General features: G+C 38.8%; 1 protein-coding gene across 1 annotated transcript in view; it reads right to left on the bottom strand.

Moving 5' to 3' along the window:
• thrb (thyroid hormone receptor beta) overlaps nt 1-15,158 on the bottom strand; it is a 155,441-nt gene that overhangs the window by 103,178 nt on the left and 37,105 nt on the right. The window lies entirely within an intron of this gene.

Here is a 15,158-nt window from a genome sequence, read left to right as displayed (position 1 = left end):
CTCATTTCTCTTCCATAACGCTCGTCCTTCCATAATTGCATGCTCTCTTCATCTTGTTTGCTGTACAGCATTAACCTATGCAAACAAAAACACTCGCGTATTCTTCAACAGCAGCTGCTCCACATGGAAATCTTTCATTCGTTTCATTTTTACAACAGCAGACTACAGAGAAGGATCAATTCCATCCATTTGGCCCTCCGTGTGGTTTAATCCAGCCCATGAATCATTTATCCTGAAAATGTTTGTTTTTCTCCTTTCAATAGCTCCATTATATTGCAATACGACCTAACAATCCTCCACATGTGTTGCTGCAGCCAGATCCCAGAAGATCCAAACCACCCAGTCAGAGCATTAAACTTGTTCAATTTGGAATTAGTCAACCCAATATTATAATCAGTTTGTCCAATATGGCAACCATAAGCATGTGCCCTCTTTGCACTTGCCAAAAAACAAAATTTTCTAACTTCTTTATGATACTCTGCCCAAAGAAATTTTGAGTACAACCTGACTTACATATCTGACTTTGATGCAGCCTGGTATCATAAATCTCAAAGTGTTTGTTCATTAAGGCCAGAGGGGTTTTTTCCCCCTCCATTTCCATCATCTGATAGAATTTGGGATCCTTGTCACTCTCGTCTTTGGCTTGTTTAAGTTGGGGTTTAAAAGATACTTAATATACTGTCGATTTGACTGCACCTGACACTATCACATCAGACCAAAACTCGACCTGAATTGAGCTGCTTTATAGCTGAACCAGATTTGTTTCATAACCGATGAATTATGAAACCTCAACATTGTTATTGAACTGAACTGAATCAACACTGACTGACCTGAGCTGAAAACGACAGTCGCGTCCTGTAGCTGCTTACAGCTGAATTGAGATTTTTGAATACTTGCGAGCCAATTGTCTCAGTGATAAACTCTGCTATGCATTTTTCACCCTGTGTGTGAGAATCAAAAATCAATCCGTTGTTGACTGTGCGATTGTGAGTCCGGTTTAAATGCAGCTATCTATTTACAGCATTAAATCAATAATACGCATGAACTGTTTTCAAAGCCAAACCTATAATCAAACATTTCACTATTGAAAGAGTTTTTTTCCCATTTTAAGAGTTTTCATAATCCATTTATAATCCTCCTTTTTCAAGGTTTTCGAACACTTCTTTGCAGTGCAATACTTCAGGCGATGGCTGAATTATCCCATCAGTCACGGACACATATCAGAAAACCGCGCATCATGTATTAGACACTATTACACAACTATTTCTGTGCTCGAAGGGTACAAGAACATTATATTTATGAGGGAATTATACTGTTTGGACAATGTACTATTTAAAGCCCAATGTGGGCCCTGTGCCAAAACTTTTAGCCAGCCCTGGGCTCTTTCATGATCCTTCCACGACTCATGACTCGTGAGAATAACAGTATTACAACAGAGATGTTTTCATAGTGTCTCGTTTAGACTTCTGTAGCTGCATTCATTTTGATTTGTTTCTGTTGAAACTGTCCGTGTCGGCTAGTTTCTTAAAGAGGAGTGGAACAAAATCCCTCCTGAGATGTGTGCAAACCTGGTGACCAACTACAAGACACATCTTACCTCTGTGCTTGCCAATAAGAGTTTCTCCACCAAGTTTTGCATGGGGATCAAATACTTATTTGACTCACTGAAATGCAAATCAATTTATAACCTTTGTACATTTGTTTTTTTTTCTGGATTTTATAATTTTTTTTTATTAGACAGAAAAGTAGTGAAATACACAATCTGTCAAGGATAGCACAATAAATATGCAAACTTGTTTCCATTGTGGCCCTTGATGTCAAGCACGGACTTCACTCCTGGCAACAGGTACTGGCATTGCATCATAAATACAGAAATTACAATAGAGTCCAAATTTACAAAATGTACAATCACTATTAAACACATACACCGCGCATCATGTATTAGACACTATTACACAACTATTTCTGTGCTCGAAGGGTACAAGAACATTATATTTATGAGGGAATTATACTGTTTGGACAATGTACTATTTAAAGCCCAATGTGGGCCCTGTGCCAAAACTTTTAGCCAGCCCTGGGCTCTTTCATGATCCTTCCACGACTCATGACTCGTGAGAATAACAGTATTACAACAGAGATGTTTTCATAGTGTCTCGTTTAGACTTCTGTAGCTGCATTCATTTTGATTTGTTTCTGTTGAAACTGTCCGTGTCGGCTAGTTTCCTACCCGGTCTCATGGCAAAAACGTACCTGGGGGCACTTTTTCGCGAGACTCGAAAAACGTACCAATAAGTACATATCACTGCAGTTTCCAAAATAAATGAACACTAGAGGCAGTAAAACTCCGACACCTTTTAAATTATATTCACACAAAGTATGATTTACAGAGTTTCGATTAATAAAGTGTAATTTTCACGAAATTACTTGAGTATTATGTTGTGACTTCAAAACATTTTTAATATGCTGGGAGATTTGAAAACTGATGCTTTTGAATGTTAGCACCGCACATATCCAGCTTCATATCAATGGGTTTTCATAGACGATAGGTTTGTTCATAGCTCACGGAGTCGTACTTGAGAGGCGAGGAGCTCCGGTTTGAATCCCGTGTAACTACGGTTCAACAAAACAGTTCAAATCTGCATATAAGGAAGTTCAAATGGCACAGTTGCATCAAAAAAATGTGTTTTTATATCAGTTTTGCTTTTGTTAACACTATCGGGTAGGTTTAGGGTTGGGTTTGGTGTAGGGCATATTTCCAACACGATAGAGCATTAACTTTTAGCGTCAGTCTATTAAGAATATTTGAATTCTGAACTGCCGCAATACGTACCTGAAGAAACGTAATAAAAACACAGCAATACGTACCTATAGTCAACGTAATAAAAACGTGCCAGGGTTGACGTATTGAACCCATGTTTTAGTGCCACTCAGTGGACATTTCTCTTTGAAACTGCGACGAAACGTGCATTAAGGTACGTAAAAACGGTGTTGCAGAAAAGTACCCAGAAGTATGTATTTTTATGAGACTGGGTCGTTTCTTTTACAGGATTCTAGAGAGGGCTGATAAGACCTGCTGGATGAGAAGCTAGACTAACCTAAAAAGGTTTAAGAGGAACAAGTGAGTAAATATTCTGCCGTCTGCTCATTTAGTCTTTTTATAATAGTTTATTGCATTTAACTTATTGCATAAAACATTATGAATCCAATATGCTGCAATGCCTGTTTGGTTAAAATGATCCTGGTTTGGTTACTCTAGGGAAGAAAAAAAAAACACGTTTAAATATCAATATATATATTGAATATTAAATTATGTATTTTTTAACAACACTGACCAGCCCTAAAGGAAAGAACAGCTAACACTAACAGCTCTAACGCGTGTCTGTGTGATGCTTCTGCTCATGTTACAGAAATGACCGTGAAAGTCATTGTGTTGCTCATCCATCTTTCTCTTTGCCCTTTTCTGTCCTTCAGTGCTTGAAGGCCGTCCAGCGCACCGGCACACAGTTTTGACTCACGTAGCATGTTTGCTCAAGCCCTTTATCCACTTACCCTCTCTCTACCCTCTCTGCCTTTGTTTTTCACACAACTTATTTAGATCAGCTTAGCAAAAGCTTACACAAACACACTTAGGAATAGTTCACCCCAAAATAAACATTCTGCCATTATTTGCTCACCCTCATGTTGTACCAAAACTGCTGTTAATGTTTACGAGTTAAGCAGAGTGTTCATGACATCTTGTTCCATACAAGCCAAAAAATAAATAAAAAATCCTACCACACATGCATTCAAGTATCATAAAAGTAGTCCATATTATTTCTAATATCCAGTGTCTTCTGGAGCCATAGGCTTTGTGTGAGGAATCTATTTTCTTGAAAATGCTCCACTGCTGCTCTCAAATCTAATTCATATTTGCATTCCGATGCAAAATGTCAGGACTGACATCAATGAACCAGGCCTGATGTAACTGATTTGCTGTGCCAAATTTAAATTTGCTACACAAGAGATTTGAGAATGACTGTGAAGGGGATGATTATCAACCAAGAACAACATCATCAGTTCCGGGACGGTTCATCAATTGTTGCTTTTGTCCTTTTTGGAGCTCAACAGCAGAGGCAGATAATCAAATCAGGACTTGAGCAGCATTTAATTCCACCAGCCATTGTGCTCCAATACTAAAGCAATAGGCAATACTCCAATAATAAGGCAGTTTGAATAAAATAAAGTCAGTGAAAAGGAGTTGAGGCTCCAGCATTTTTATTGAGCTTAATTAGACCCAGGTGTGCTTTGCTAAAGGTTGTTCATGCGCATAAAGTTTGTGAGATGTGACATTTGCAGTGCAAAAAAATCTTATGATTATGGATAAATAAGATAAAACACAAATCTAATATATAAACAAATGGCATTTTTTTTATTTATATAAACTGAATTAATATTAATATTGGCTGTATTATATACACACACTGTATGTATGTATGATATGGTTTTTCAATATTTTAATTATTTACAGAAGTACACTGATCAGTCACAACATTAAAGCCACTGACAGGTGAACTGAACAACATTTATTATGTGTGAGGTGTTCATGGTATGCAGTGGTTAGTACCTACAAAACTGGTGCAAGGAAAGACAACCAATGAACTGGAGTCAGAGACATGGGCGCCCAAGGTTCACTGATGCACGTGGGGAGCGAAGGCTATCCCGTCTAGTCTGACCACACAGAAGAATTACTGCAGCTCTAATTGCTGAAAAACTTAATGCTGGCCATGAGAGAAAGGTGTCAGAACACACAGTGCATTCTAGTTTGCTGCATATTGGGCTGGGTAGCCGTAGACCTACAATGAGCATCAGAGTGGCCCATGGAGCAACGGAAGGTAGTCACCTGATATGATGAATGACGTTTTCTTTCATCTACGGGATGTGCTGGACCAACAATGATGTGGCTGATCGGTGTATATCATTTCGATCATACCATACCTCAGATTTATCTTATATGCCTGACTGAAGTTTCGTCCGAGTGTGATGTTGCAGTGTGAATGAATGCATTTTGTCAAGTGAACTTCCCCTCACTTCCATGCACAGCAGTACAAGGAAACAAAGCTGTATATGTTGTTTTCTAAGCATCAAGTAACTTATGCAGTGCCCTTGCAGTGGTGTAACTCTGCCACAGAACAAAAAAAGGAAAAACACATGAGACAATAAACTTGGAGACAGTAGACAAGTCTGGCAGAAACTTCTTGATGTGGTGTTAGCGGTTATAGCTAAAATAGACCGGTGTCTGGATGCAGCTTCTTTGTGTTCACTCTTGGGTCAGCCAGAGATGGTGAATGGATTTCAATATATGGATCACAAACAGCCTTTCACATGGTCAGAAGCAGTCAATGTGTCATGCATAGCCTAGCCAAAGCTAAAATTGACTGTTAAATTTGACTTACATTTTTAGTAACTCTTTTTCTACTCCTTTTCGGAGTCGGAACTGAAATTGTCCACATATACACAGTACTGTTATTGAAATCCTAACAATTCTGCTAACCACGGGGGTTAACCCTGTAATGTTTTTTTTCCATTTATGTTTAACAACCATTTATTTCCATCATGTCATTATTATTCATCGTCATTTTATCAATATTTGATTTAATATTTGATACATATATTCATTTAATGATAATACCTGCCTTTTGTTGATAATATCACTTGTTTGTTGATAATATCATGCTCTTTTGTGAGGGAACAGAGTGGAGGAAGAGCATGTGTGCGGATTGGTCAGCTGTTATTGGTAATTCATTTTAAAAATTTGAATTAAACCCCCAATCCGTGTTGTTATTATTTGACTGACTCCTGAAGACTGCCGGGTGACAAAAGATTTTCATATTCATCATGCCTCTCACTGAACTGCTGATTCAGGTTTGTCTTACAGCTCTTATACATGGTAACACCCTCTTAGAGAAGTCTTTAAGTTCTACTCCTTTGAAGCACCACTGCTACAGCCACATGCATTCAGATGGACATCTCTGCCTCTGTTAGTAAATGTAGTTTTGCACATCCCTAGAGTAGCTACAAACAACACGAAGCAAAAAACCTTCAGGGTAAAAGTTTTGCTTGCCATTCCAACACTAATTTGTAAAACTCCAAATGAAACTTCAGGCTCTTGCTTAATCAGGTTTGGCAAGCAACACCTAAACTTTCCCATCGAGCACCAGCAGAGTCAGACAGCTCTTAGAACAGCAGATTCAGAAAATCCCAACTGGTTAGCCGAGATTACTCCGCATCAGTCCAGGATCCTTCCACAAACACATCTCCACCAAACCACGTTTCCAATGAGAAATATAGCTTACAGATATTGGGCTTCATTAGTGAAACACAAGCAAAACACATATCTATTCATAAAACCATTGATTTCAACACATTCATTTCAGGGGGGTAATTTACATAAGAACGGTTTGATGAACGATTTACACAGAAATGCGTTCCGCTTGTGTTTCATTAATGAGGCTCATAATGTTGTCTATTGAATTTTACACAACAACACTGATCCTGTGTTCAGCGTGGATTTTAGATTTGTTCTCAAACAAATCAGTTTTTTTTTCCAGTATACTTCTCTTGAAGGATGTGAATGTAGATTCGCTCCGGTGTGTTGCAGTGGCAGTCAGCTGAGCACATGCTACAATGTGTGTACATGTGTATTAAAATAAGGTCTACTCTACTGCAAACTAATTTATTGTGCTCAATAAACTCTACGTAAGCCATAGGTAGAATGACTTCTTGAAGTGTGGAAACACTGACTATATTGCATTTTCAAAAGATTGATCTGAATGTTTGAATGGCCTGACCTGACACCAATGCATGACTTTGGAGTGGGACTTGCTGTTTGACTTTAAAGGGGTCATATGATGTTGCTAAAAAGAACATAATTTTGTGTATTTGGTGTAATGAAATGTGTTTATGTGGTTTAAGGTTCAAAAAACACTATGCCCTGCCTTTCTGAAACGCATCGATTTTTACAAAGCTCATCGTTCCGAAAAGCTAGGTGTGCTCTGATTGGCCAGCTATCCAGTGCGTTGTGATTGGCCGAATACCTCAAGCGTGTGACGAAAATGTTACGCCCCTACCATACTGTGATGCCCTGTCCGGCCGGAATGACGAGACAAAAATATTAAAACCCATTATAAACGAGGCATTCGTTGTATCCAGTGGGGACATAATTACGGATTATAATGACTTATACTGTCTTTTTACGTGTTGCATTGCGCCGCGAAAACATAAAACCATGTCTGCATTTGTGATCGGAGAAATGACAAACAACAAGTGCTACTCTACACTGCTCAAAACTCGTGTTTGAATCGTCAGTGGCAAATCCTTTAAATATGAACGTACTTACAGTCTGCATGTAAGTCAGAACAGCCGGCATTGTAGTCTACTCTCCCAGGATCAGGAAACAGTCCTCCATAAAATGCGCTGCACACATCTGAATATTTGGGTTGAACTGTTCCGGAATAGTGTTGTAAATACAACTTAACCACTTATTTCTAGTCGTGTCCTCTTTTGGAAGTCCAAACAAAGTAGTTTCGCTTTCACAACGAAACACAGCATCACACACGGCGGCCTTGAGTGAGGAACGGCTGGAGGGCTCGAGTGAGCAGAGCTCGAGAACGGCGGGGCCGGCGGATTCGACGAAGGAGCGTCCAGCGGACTTGCAGCAACCACATGTGGCGACCCCGGGCTGGACTCTGCTTCGTCCACGGTGAAAGCTGATCCGGCGATCCACAGCGCGAAGGTGATGTATTTCCTCAGCGACCAGCACGGATAAGCTCCAGGCATGACGAAGCGGATATCGTCCTCTTTTGGAAGGCCAAACAAAGTAGTTTCACTTTCACAGGAAACACACAGCGCCTTCACGACATGGCGGCAGTGGCAACAATACTACAGTGAGAATAAAAGTTATGCCTTCTTTCTTTGCGTCAACATTTGGGCGGCTTTATGCAAATCTTCCCACATCGTGACATAGACATGTGGGGGCGTGTTAGAACAAGCCGTTTTAGGTAGGCGTGGTTGACTCTTACATTTTATAAAGAATATCTCTTTGGATTTGAGACTTTAGTCTTTGCAACTTTACAGATCTTCTTTATGCACCAAGAGCTTGTAACACCACAAAGAGGAAGGAAAAACTGAAATCGCATCATATGACCCCTTTAATGATGGCATAACCGGTGAAATTCGATGGAAACCAGGGCAGTGCCAGTGAGCATAAATTACCCCCTCACCGGGGTGGCAGAATATCACCGATAGTGGTACACTAAACACATTTTTGTGCGTGAAGTTTTACGTGGATATTTGGACATGAGTGAAGTAAGAAGCTTTGCAAACAAAATAAATAATAAGTCAGCAAGGAAATGTTGCATTGCCTCAAAATGAACAGAAAGGAAGATCACGATACTCGTTCATAAAGACTGCTGCTGTGAGAATCATAATTTGGTTGTGAAAAGGTGTAGAGGATGTGCTGAAGGAAAAATTTGCCTTTCTACAGTGATCGTAAACTCATCACTCCAATCTGAGTTGAGTTTAAGACTTACTAGAACTCCAATTGCGGCCTGTTCTGTGTTTTTAGAGTCCAATGCAGCGATTTATATCCAAACCTCCTCATAATTCAGACTGAAGACTGTTGCCATAAAGTCACATGGCAAGCTATTCAGGCCAAGTATCACCAACCTTGACAGGAAGAGACATTTAAAACAATGTTAACTTGACATTGTTTTAAATGCGTTATGCTGTTGAGCGGTAGGTTTATCTGAACTAGATGATACCAATAATAATTGCACAGCAGTGTCAGTCCAGTGTGGTTTTTGCCTTAATTGTCAGAACAGAACAATATAATGACTAGGGCTGCACGATAAATCGCATGCGATATTTAATGCGCATCTTGTCAGAAAGCCGGTTCTGTAATCAGCAGTAAATCTCCATCACCTGCGGGCTTTCACATTGAGCAGCATTAACTACACAGAGCCATTGTTCACTGACGAGCTGCACAAAACCACGTTCATATTCGCGCGATTTTTTGCGCAGCTCGTCAGTGAACAACGGCTCTGTGTAGTTAATGCTGCTCAATGTGAAAGCCCGCAGGTGACAATCATGTGCATTTTTGCTAAATAACAAAATATTTGAGAGGCAAGTAGCTCTCTTGCTTGCAGCCCATGCATGATCACAAAGCACAAAAACATAGCAATTACATCTGGCAAATTCCTTTCTTACAGTCTGAGCCCTAAAATGGCAAACTTGTATAAATTATAGAATGAGGAAAGGTTGAAAACTGCAGGAGAATAATAGATTGTCTTAATTTTAAGACCGGATCTTCTGCATATAATGGATTCGGTTTCTCTTTTGTCATCTGGAGGAATCCAATGAGTTTATGAGGAGATCATCAAAGAGCTTGTGTCTAAATAAAGAGACTAAATCTTTAACGCTGAGAGGTTAAACAATGGTGTCAATGGTCCTCTTAATGAATCGGAGGCATTTTGGACACATTGCGACACATCTGTTTTGAACAAATCTGGGTAAAGTCGACATCCTGGAAAGCATCACTCCATCAACACCCAACCAGCTCTCCTGAAAGAGGATGACCTATATGACGGAAACAGCCAGTCCATACACCAAAGTGTTTTTGTCAGTACTTTCATTATATTTTTGAATGGCTGTCAATGGAGAAAGATCTTTGCCTGCAGAATGGTGTAGTTACAGTATGTCATCTACCAGCACGTGTGAACTGTCAAACATAACCAGCCAAACCCTGACCCCCCCCCCATGCAAGGACTTCTGGGAACACCACTGAACAATGACACCACTGAAATGAACCATCTCAACAAACCAATTTGCAAAAACGAATCAGATTTCTGACGTTAGTTGACAGAGGGAGGCAGTCTAGGACAATGTGTTAAATTATTGTCTCTGCTCACACAGTTTACATAATAATGCAGCATAAAAACCAGATGTACACATTTGTCACACTAGACCGCTATGTGACTTTGCAGGCAGCGTTTTTGCACAAAGGCACCTCCTGAAACAGATTTCGGCCAGGCTTCTGAACGGTTTAATGATCTACAACAAAATAGAACGAGTTTTGGTGATAACTAAATTAATGTTTAATTACTATAATACTGATTTCTCGCTGCTGTTCCTTATATGTACATTTAACTTTTCCGGCCTCTTATTGCTACCTGTCCCAACTTTTTTGGAATGTGTAGCTCTCATGAAATCCAAAATGAGCCAATATTTGGCATGACATTTCAAAATGTCTCACTTTCAACATTTGATATGTTATCTATATTCTATTGTGAATAAAATATAAGTTTATGAGATTTGTAAATTATTCCATTCCTTTTTTTACTCACAATTTGTACAGTGTCCCAACTTTTTTGGAATTGGGTTTGTACATCAAAAGTGCAAAAAGTTAGTTGGAAATATACATTTACACACAAACTGATCACCAAACGCAACTTTCAGATGCCATCTTTATTTTTTAGCTCAACCATCACGGAATGGAGCGCACAGGATTGTGGGATATCAAAGGCAGCGAAGGAAACATCTATGCTATGGACGTGCCTTGATGCCTTCCTACCTTGGAATGCATCCACCGAAGGCAACATTTTTCAGTTTTCAGATGCAGCCGTAGTGTTTAGAAGCGAGCAGCGCTGCTTTGTTTACAGCAGTAACCAAGGAAACGTTCTATCGCTGCTGTTCCATAAGCGCCACCTGCTGCCAGAGAGTAAATCTGCGTCTCATTCAGCCCGTCTGCTTTTATATTTTATGCAGCATAATTTCACAAAGTCAAAGTCAGACCATTCTGTTGCATTCTGTTTGCTTTAAATGCATTTTCTGTACAAGGTACATTTTCTGCTGGAAAATGTGGAAATGCTGATATTTCTATTAAAAAACAAAAACTGTAAAAAAAAAAATGTATTTCCCAACCTAGAAAAGAGCACAGGCAAAACCTATGTTTATATAAAAAGATTTATTTCATTTGCCTTATTTATTTATTTGGAATTTCTGTTTATTTTTGTTATTTGACAAAATATGTTTTAATTTCACAAAGAAAGGTGCAGCATTTTATCAGAGAGAAAAAAAATAAAAAAAACTTTTTCATTTATAATTTGTCTTAAAATCTCGTTTTGTATCGTGAAACCAGTATTGGGAATCGTATCGCATCGTGAGTTAAGTGAATCGTTACATCCCTAATGGTAACATGTTATATTAAAAGTTCAGTTTAAACGTGTTACTTGTCTGTTTGCCAGGTTATGTGTGCATTTAATGCACTTTAAAATACATTTTATTCCCAATGCAGTGCTTAACTCATTATTTTCTGTATATGTCCTAAATTCATGCAGCTCTCTTTTTCATAAAGGTTTGTATTTAAAGCAACAGTATGCCTAGCCAGCAGCTATCACTCTGCAGCTCTCATCTGGTTGCCCACTGAAGCTAAGCAGGGTTGAGCTGGTCGGTACCTGGATGGGAGATCTCCTGGGAAAACTAGGTTGCTGCTGGAAGAGGTGTTAGTGAGGCCAGCAGGGGGTTCTCACCCTGTGGTCTGTGTGGGTCCTAACGCCCCAGTGTAGTGACGGGGACACTATACTGACAAAAAGCACCGTCCTTCGGATGAGACGTTAAACCGAGGTCCTGACTCTCTGTGGTCATTAAAAATCCCAGGATGTCTGGCGAAATATGCCCATTGGCCTCTGACCATCATGGTCTCCTAACCATCCCCATATCTGCTGATTGGCTTCATCACTCGGTCTCCTCTCCACCAGTAAGCTGGTGTGTGGTGGGCGTTCTGGTGCAATATGGCTTCTTGTGCAATTTTGTTTTTCTATATCATCACATGATTCAGTCATTTTATGATTTAGTGAATCTTAGTGTGTAATAAATAAATGATTTTGACATTGTAAACCTTTTCTTTTTTGGAGAAGATCCTGGTTTAAGTAAAAGCAAACTACCCTACCTTTCCTTATATCCTCGTATCCTCCCCATTCTAGCCTGTCTGTCTTATTTTTGTAGACCTCAAATTGATTTTATAGTCTTAGATCCTGAACCAGATGATGATGTAAAGGTGATGTCAGTAACAAACAGCAAACTCTTTTCTCCCTTCCTGCAGCTGTCCATCTGCAACTGATTTACGAACTATTATTACAAGCACAAACATCTCCTCTTTGTAATTCCTAGTAATTTTCCTGAACCCTCACTCTATTCTGTCTTTCATTCTCTCTGCTGGCATCGGTTCTTGGTTCTGTGGCGTTATTGAGCACTAAGGGGCTCAGAAACATTCCTTAAAAGTGAAACATCCATTTAAAATGCTGTTCTCATCAAACATCAAACCTGCAAAGCAGCAGTGCAGGTAAATCCGGATTCCAGCACAGCCTTCAGCATTTGGGCACATGTTAGCCATACAAAATCAGACTGTTGGTTGTGGGATCGCTGGCATGCGGGCCTGCTCTGGCAAGAGAAAGTCATGCACATCTCAGGATTCAACGTCTCTGTGTGCATGGGACTTTGTTTAATCAGTATTATCAGAGTTGCAATCACATCCATGTTTGCCGGTGGCAATGTTACAGCTGTTATAGAGGAGAGAGTGGTGTCAAAATTCTTACCCTGTGAAGTACAGATCATGCATGGGTTTAGACCAGAAAGGAATAAAAGGCCTGGACAGGACTAGTTTTCCCTAAGAAGCTCAAGTAAATGTGTTTTTCACAAAAGCCAATTGATTTCATTTTTACGATTCAGTTTTACGCAAATCATAATAACCGAATGTCAATAAAAACATATGCTTTTTTTTACTTTAAAGTTAACATTGCATAGAACAATACATGCATAATTGAATGTGTTTTTCACAAAAGCCAATTGATTTCATTTTTACGATTCAGTTTTACGCAAATCATAATAACCGAATGTCAATAAAAACATATGCTTTTTTTACTTTAAAGTTAACATTGCATAGAACAATACATGCATAATTACACTTGGACAAAAAAATAAATAAAGAGAATTTAGTTATTCCCAAAAAAGGCTAATTTGAAATTAAAGTTTCATCCTAGAGTGTCTAAATATTTAGTTTCAGCTTTAGTTTTAGTTTCAGGAAATTGTATTCTAATGCATCCCAGTTATCTCCACAAAAACAAAATAGCCTACCAAAGCAACAGCCTAGGAATACAGACTTTCTCTCAAATCTAAACAGTCAAACATGCTTTACAAGAAAAAACATGATGTCTTAATCAAAACATAAAGCTAATTTAACCATGCTTTTTTAAAATGTAGAATATTAAGGCTTAACATAGATATATTGTGTGTCTCTATTATGATGAATTGTGGAATGGGTTACTGGCAGCAGATATTGCTTACTACAAGTAAAGTGTGAGAGAAATGTGTTGTTTTACCTTAGTAAGCCACCTTCATCATTTCTTTGTAATAGTGTTCTATGACAACAAACGCAAATAGAAAAAAAAAATCATTTGCATTTATATTGCAGACTCTTGTATGTAAACAGCATTTATTATCAATAAGGTGCCAAAAATATAGCATCTTCCAAGACCACTTTCTGAGCACACCACACAATTCTATGGTGTTTTCTTATAATGGGGTTTAAAAGTGAGAGAAAATGCTTAATGTAAAAATACTGCCCTTGTCCTTGGAATATAGTGTCGTTCTTTTGGCAGTTGACTGTTCATGAGAAGGGAAGTGTGAGAGAGATGTGTTTTTCCCAGTGACTGCTGTAGTTAATTACAGCAAGGTATATTAATTGTTTTTACCGTTAAGCTTTTGGAATTTTCCTCCAATCAGATGTAAAATAAAACCACAAATTCTGATCATGAACTGCTGAGAACGGCCACTGGCAAAGCTGCAACAGGTATGATGAATTAATTATTCTCTAATTATATGCACTTTGTTGTGATCACATGAATAATCCTTTTTTTTCTTAATGTACACATTCAGAGCACATGACCTTCTGTGACACTCACTCTATTAATGACTACAGCAATCCCAATTCTGTTCCAGTGAGCCCATAAAACCACGCACGTTAAGAACTGTAAATAAAACATAATTTAATCCCATCTGAATAGTGCTTAAAACAGCATACATCCAGGGTTTGTCACAATCCCTTACAGTACTTGACTATATGTTGAAATGCTTACTCCTTGACAGCTGTCAAATGTATGGATTCTTATTGGATTTTGTAAGCAATTTTTTCCCAAATTCAGATTAGAGGTCTATGACGGATAGATTTTCCAATTCCTCCAAACACAAGGCTTCAGATCTCACATTGTTTCATTTGTTCCAGCAGGCAAAAGCAGGGTTCTTTCCCTTGCTGTCGCATACAATCGAAAAAACATTGAGTATATTCCAACTCTGTACCTGTAAACAGGTTTATTTTGGTTGTGCAATAGACAAATAACAAGTTTTTAGGTATTTATATTTTGGGAGAGTCGCACAAGTATAGTTTCTATATCCCACTTCCCTCACACACATCAGTATCTTTTCTCCCGAACCCAAACTCAGCATTCAAAACTTGTCCCACACTGCACTCAGCTGCATCGAGTCCTACAGGAATGCAGAATTCTACTCGAGAATATTCCTTTAAATAGCATGTAACAACAGACAACTGTCCATTCATAGTCTCAGTATCTACATAAAAAAAAAAAAAAAACACAAAAACTGAAAATATCTACAGCATTTTTTTTATTACAAAAATAGGAATAGTGTTTATTTGACTATGTAACATGTAATTATTAGGGGCATTCTAATAAATAAATATTTATTTATTAGGGTCAGTTGTGGCCTAATCATTAGAGAGTTGGACTTGTAACCCGAAGGTCGCGGTTTCGAGTCTCAGGTCTGGTAGGGATTGTCAGTAGGTGGAGTGAATAACCAGCGCTCTCTTCCACCCTCAATACTCGACTGAGGCACCGAACCCCCAACTTCTCCCTGGGTGCCACAGCACATGGCTGGTGTATGTTCACGGTGTGTGTGTGTGTGCACTTGGATGGGTTAAATGCAGAGCACAAATTCCAGATATGGGTCACCATACTTGGCCACACGTCACTTCGCTAATAAATTTAAACGTATTTTCAATCATATGAGAAATACAGAATGGATGGACATACGGACAGATGGATGGCTGAAAA

Source organism: Sinocyclocheilus grahami, unplaced genomic scaffold, assembly GCF_001515645.1.
Source record: "Sinocyclocheilus grahami isolate Dianchi unplaced genomic scaffold, SAMN03320097.WGS_v1.1 scaffold1394.1, whole genome shotgun sequence".
NCBI classification, from domain to species: domain Eukaryota; kingdom Metazoa; phylum Chordata; class Actinopteri; order Cypriniformes; family Cyprinidae; genus Sinocyclocheilus; species Sinocyclocheilus grahami.
Note: the sequence above shows the minus strand (reverse complement) of the source record. Positions and strands in the feature narration are given on the sequence as shown.